Source organism: Eschrichtius robustus, chromosome 17 (assembly GCF_028021215.1).
Source record: "Eschrichtius robustus isolate mEscRob2 chromosome 17, mEscRob2.pri, whole genome shotgun sequence".
NCBI lineage: Eukaryota > Metazoa > Chordata > Mammalia > Artiodactyla > Eschrichtiidae > Eschrichtius > Eschrichtius robustus.
The window spans coordinates 67,589,666-67,595,957 of record NC_090840.1 but is presented as its reverse complement, the minus strand read 5'-3'; the positions used below and the strand labels follow the sequence as shown (position 1 = coordinate 67,595,957).

At 38.0% G+C, this 6,292-nt stretch overlaps 1 protein-coding gene across 3 annotated transcripts in view; it reads right to left on the bottom strand.

Annotated features, from left to right (window-relative positions):
• The window catches only part of DEPTOR (DEP domain containing MTOR interacting protein), a 148,079-nt gene that overhangs the window by 54,737 nt on the left and 87,050 nt on the right, over window positions 1–6,292 (bottom strand). The window lies entirely within an intron of this gene.

Genomic DNA, 6,292 nt, shown 5'->3' with positions numbered 1-6,292 from the left:
TACTTGCCATCTGTATATTTTCTGTCAGAAGGTGTCTGCTCAGGTCCTTGGTCCGTTTTTAAAACCAGGTTGTTTTATTATTGTTGATTTTTAAGAGTTCTTTGTATATTTTGGGCTAACAGTGCTTTTTCAGATATGCCTTTTGCAAATATTTTCAAGTCTGAGGCTTGTCTCCTCATTTTCTTCATGGGTTGTCTTTTTATTATTACGTTGTAATTGTTCTTTATGTATTCTAGGTATAAGCCCTTTATCAGGTATATTATTCACAAATATTTTATCACATTCTGTAAGCTGTCTTTTCATTTTCTTGATGGTATCCTCTAAAATACAAAAATTTGGGGGGACTTCCCTGGTGGTCCAGTGGTTACTTCCCTGCTGGTCCAGTGGTTAAGACTCCATGCTCCCAATGCGGGGGGCCTGGGTTCGATCCCTGGTTAGGGAACTAGATCCCACATGCCACAACTAAGAGCCTGCATGCCCCAACCTAAAGATCCCGCATGGCACAACGAAGATCCCGCATGCCGCAGCTAAGATCTGGCACAGCCAAATAAATAAATATTAGAATAGAAAAGTTTTTAATTATGATGATGTTCAGTTTGTTTTCTACTTTGTTGCTTGTCATGTTACTTTTTTGTTAGTTTTGGTGTCATGCCTAAGAAACTATAATGTCTTTTAAAGTAACAATTTTAAAAACAGTACCTCACATAAACATGAAGAATAGTGGGCTCGGTATGAATTGACAAAACTTCATAAATATATGTCCATGCATGGATGCCTTATCCATGTTATTTACTTAAAGCTGAAATGAGGAAGACGAAAAGAAAATTGGGATGGAAGAATTTATTAGCACCTTTACATCTAGTTCCAATTTGTAAAATACCTTACATTTCTAATCAAAAAAGTTTTGCATGTCTACATTTAAAAACTGAAAAATATAGAAAGTTTTCATGCCTTTTAAAAAACCAGAATTATCTATCTATCTATGTTGAGCAAAAACAAGGCTGGCAAATACCAAATTTGATGGAGAGGAATATTCTCCACCTTTTGTTCAGTACTTAAATACTGACTCATTGTTATTCATTTATACTGTGAATACCTAGAGGCCAATCATCTGCTCTAAGAGCTAGAAATACTAAGAGAAATTATATAACAAAATCTTACCCTCAATAAGCTTATAGTCTGGGACTTCCCTGGCAGTCCAGTGGTTAAGACTGTGTACTTCCACTACAAGGGGCGTGGGTTTGATCCCTGGTCGGGGAACTAAGATCCTGCAGGCCGCACTGCAGCCAAAATAATAATAATAATAATAATAATAATAATAATAATAATAATAATGACAACAATAAAAATAAAATAAAACCACTTCATTAAAAAAAAAGCTTATAGTCTAGCAAAGGCAATAAAACATGCTCACATATAACAAAAGTACAAGATGGAAATTTCAACAGTCTTAAGGAAATTATATATAAAGTGCTATGGAAATTCAAAGGAGAGATTATTTTCAGCCTGTGGGTGAAACAAGATTCATTAAAAATCGACATTATCTAAAAAATACACACATATATGAAGCTTATTTGGGAACATGGAAGAAAAACCCAAATCAACAATCAAATCCAAAGAGTTAGAATATAAATGTTCAACATAGCTTAACAACAAAGACCCTTAGGTAGAATGGATGGCTCAGCGTTCTCTTTCTCTCTTACTCTTTTTCACCTTCACTTGAAGAAAGTGAGGAAATATGCCCAGTTACTTAGTGGCAGAGGCAGCATTAGCACGATGCTCTCTGACACCAAGTCCAAAGATTCTTCCATTACTCTGTGACATATCTCAGGTGGTCAAATGTTGAGTTTTATGTTGACTTCTGTGGTGGGTGGGCTGTCATCTCAGCCCACCAGGGTTTAATAAAAGCCTGAGTGTCTACTGATTGCCATCTCTAACCTACTCTGCTGAAGTCTGTTATAATTACGCTAGTAGCTCACTTACTATATGCCACCGTACTAACTTTACAAATATTATACAATACCGTCCTCACAATCACTCTGTAAGTGATTTACAGTGCAAGAATTGAGACTGAAGTTACTTCAGTAACTTCCCCAAGGCCACACAACTTTGGCTTCTGATCCCAAAGCAACATGTTTACTTAGAAACACAGGCCACAGGAGATTGGAAAAGACTCTAAAGTTATAGTAAAATGTCACCTTATCCAACACTCAACTTCCATGTTCATCACAGAGTACATTTTTATTTTCTTTCTGTCACCCATACACCTAGCGATCGGCAGTCTTTTTGTGACACACTGTAGTGTAATATGGGTTTATTTGGTTGGGGGAGCACACCTCTTTCCCCAACTAAGTCACTCTGCTTGAGAGCCTGGGCTGTGTCTTAATCATTGTGGCATTCTCAAACCCTAGACTACTACATGTTTGGGTCAGAGTAGGTGCTCTGTAAATGGCTAGAAGTGAATTGTCCATGGTGGGTAGACAAAGGGATAAGAAGCACATCCAAAATACAGCTAACTTTGAACTATCTAGTGGCTAGTTATGTAGCAACCAGTCAATCTGCGGGCTCATGGTATGTCATGAAGAGTGTGCTGGGCCATGGGGAAATTGCAACATTAAGGACAATGCATTTAGTTTTTCCTAAAAATAAGTATATTCCATTTAAAGGCTTTCATTTATTCTAAAATTATATCATCACGACTTTTTTGTTGTTCATTCACCCACCCATTTATTCAACTAACGTTTATTGAGTCAGGATGACTATATGCCAGGTACTTTTCTTGCCCAGTGTTTTATGAAATTATGGTAAAAACAGAAGTTCTTTTTTAAAGTATTCATTCTTGGCAAAAATTTTTTTTGGACTGTGAAATTCAAGAATTCTATAAACCACTAGGAAAATAATCTAATACAATGTATTAAGAATCACATTAACCCTTTTATCAAGAATGTTTACTGGTTCAACAGCCTCTTTGGGTATTTCACAAACAGAATCACATCCCTTCTAGGTCAACACCAGCAAATGCAATCTAGGGTTGAGACTGTATTTACCATCCACATTTGCTAATGAATAACTCTTCTGGTTATGTGAATATCAGAGCCTCAGAAACGTGGGTCCCTATCAAGAGAGTACACCCTGCCAAAATTTAACTTAATGATTCATATAGGTGTTTCACAATCTTTAAATGGTGATAAACTATTCACTTCAGCTAAATGAATGGTGTCGCCACAAAGACAAACACATCTAATTCAGTGATAATTCTGCATGTTCTCAGTAAATAATACATTCTTGCATTCAGGAGATGCTAAATACATCTTGAACCAAAAGATAAGCCAATTATACTTTGATACGATGTCTACAAATAGTAGCTCTTTCAATAGTCAAATTTTTACATAAATTTAGTACATTACTACATTCCATAATACTATAATACGGGACTTCCCTGGTGGCGCAGTGGTTAAGAATCCACCTGCCAATGTAGGGGACATGGGTTCGCTCCCTGGTCCAGGAAGATCCCACATGCCGCAGAGGAACTAACCCCGTGCGCCACACTACTGAGCCTGAGCTCTAGAGCCTGTGAGCCACAACTACTGAAGCCGGTGCCCCCTAGAGCCCGTGCTCTGCAACAAGAGAAGCCACTGCAGTGAGAAGCCCGTGCACCGCAATGAAGAGTAGCCCCCGCTCACCACAACTAGAGAAAGCCTGCACACAGCAACGAAGGCCCAACATAGCCAAAAATAAATAAATAAATAAAAATTTAAAAATGAATATACATGAAAAATAAATAAATAAATAAGAACATTCAATTTAAAAAAATTGCACTTTTGTTATTTTACAACCACTGTTGTTGTCTTTACTGTGACCGTCATTTGCTGATGATATACTGCCATGTGACTTACGGGAATTCAATTTTGTGAGACACTACATTTAATGCCCCACTTCAATTTTCAAGGACTTATTTGGGTGTTAGGGCCTCGGGAGCAGCCACATGAAGGTCTCCAGGCGTTCATCCTCCAGCTGTGTGTCTGGCGCAGATGGAGTCAAATTCTTCCCTCAGAAGAGAGAAGTGACAATTGCATGTGTTACTTGCATTGTTTCCAATGAATTATTTGGCTTTTAAAAGGATTCTTTATTTTTTTCCCCTCTCATTAAAAGTTTAATAACATGAACAGAGTTTCATACATTTGCTTCGTTTGTGAGTCTACCCCTAGGTATAACAAAGATAATCATAGCCACAAAAGCTAAGAGTGCAGGTAGACAGCCATATTATAGCATCAATCAATCACACGTGACATCATTCATTTATTCAACCGAGTACCTAGTAAGTGACACGCAGGATCCCAGCATCCTGATTGGAATATGACACCTTCGTCTGCTCAGCCTTTCAAGCTCATGAATACCAAAGTCTTCTAAAAGAGACATTGCTTCATATAAGCAGAAAGCAGTTAAGTTGGGACTTCTCTGAAAACTCTCTTAATGTTAAATAACTTTTAGAAAACAGTATCATGCAATGAAAAGCAAAGGTTCTAGAGTCAGAAGAGCTCGGTTTTGCTCCCAGTTCTGCCACCTTTATGAGCTGAGTGATTAGGGCAACTTACTAAATTTAAGCCTCAAATTTTTTGCATAGTTTTGCTGTGAAGAAGAAATGGGATAATTTACATAAGAGATTTGAAATGGTATCTGACATATAGTGTTTTAAGTGTTCTTCTTCTCAGACTCCTAAAGATTGACTTTAGCTTTTGGTCACTTAAGTTCTTGCACAGAACCCATTTCTTCTGTCTTTTCTGCCCTTCTTTTAAGAACCTTTTGCCCAGCTCCCACGAGCAGTTCTGTCATCTCTCACTTGAGAAAAATATGAAATCTTAACCAGATGTCCAGTTCAAGTTTGGCAAGTATCCCACTGGAAAATAATTAAATCTCAGAAGTCAAAGAAAAGCGAGAAATAGAGGAGTGAGTTAAGACACAGGAAGTTTTAAGAATTAGTTTAAGAAAGCCAAAGATTTCTTTTGTTTAGCCATAAATTACATATGTAGAGTCTCAAGAAATAAAAATGGCTAAAGGACATACAGTTTATATTCCAGAGAGAGAGATGCATTGATTCTTTCTACACTTTAACATGACACTCTCCAAATGAAATGCAAAAATCATTTGCTACATAAGCAAGTTGCTCTTTGTTAAACACAGAAAAAATACCCTAAGAGCTAAGGGGAAAAAAATTAAAGAGAAGGAAAGAAAAATCAAGGAGAACAGTGACTGGTGTCTCTAAATCTTGAGGTCATTCCAATTCTTCATTTCTTAGACCCCAATGCTATACAGGACCTATATATTAGAGTAAATGTTGTGACATATATAATTTAACAAATTTCAATCTTCGCTCCTTGAGAATATATATATATTTTAAGATGGGCACATCAGCATTGTTTGCAGCTACACAAACTTGGAACCAAAACTGATGTCTAGCAATAGAGGAATAGTTGACTGAATTGCTCCTGGAGAAGATTAATCTCTAAGCAGGAGGAAGTAAGGAGAGACAATGTTCAACTCAGTATCTACTGTTCTAGTTGTGCTTTTATCACAGCTGTAATTGAAAACTGACAACTTCTTACTCATCCAATTTATAATTTCTGGGACTTTCCAAGCATTCTCTTTTTATTGGTGGAATTCTCTAGGGGCTTGGCTTGGCTTAGGATTAAGTGAGACATAAAACAAGAGGAAAAGCAGAAATAGCCAGAAAGCTGAAGCAATGTAAATACAAGACAATCTTATTGCTTAGGGAAATGGGGGCTTTAGAAGCACTAAACTCCCAATGTTGATATTTGGTAAAAGAAAACATCCCTATTCACTGTGTGCCTTCACTTTTTGTTTTTTTAATTAATTTATTTATTTAGTTTTGGCTGAGTTGGGTCTTCATTGCTGTGCGTGGGCTTTCTCTAGTTGCGGCTACTCTTCGTTGTGGTGCGCGGGCTTCTCATTGCGGTGGCTTCTCTTGTTGCGGAGCACGGGTTCTAGGTGCGCGGGCTTCAGTAGTTGAGACACACGGGCTCAGTAGTTGTGGCTTGAGGGCTCTAGAGTGCAGGCTCAGTAGTTGTGGCACACGGGCTTAGTTGCTCCGTGGCATGTGGGATCTTCCCGGACCAGGGCTCGAACCCGTGTCCCCTGCATTGGCAGGCAGATTCCTAACCACTGCGCCACCAGGGAAGTCCTCCTTCACTTTTCAGAAAGCATGAGGGGAACGTCATGGAGTCTACCAAAATAATAAAGTGACATAGTTCAGATATATTCTTTTGGTGGACAT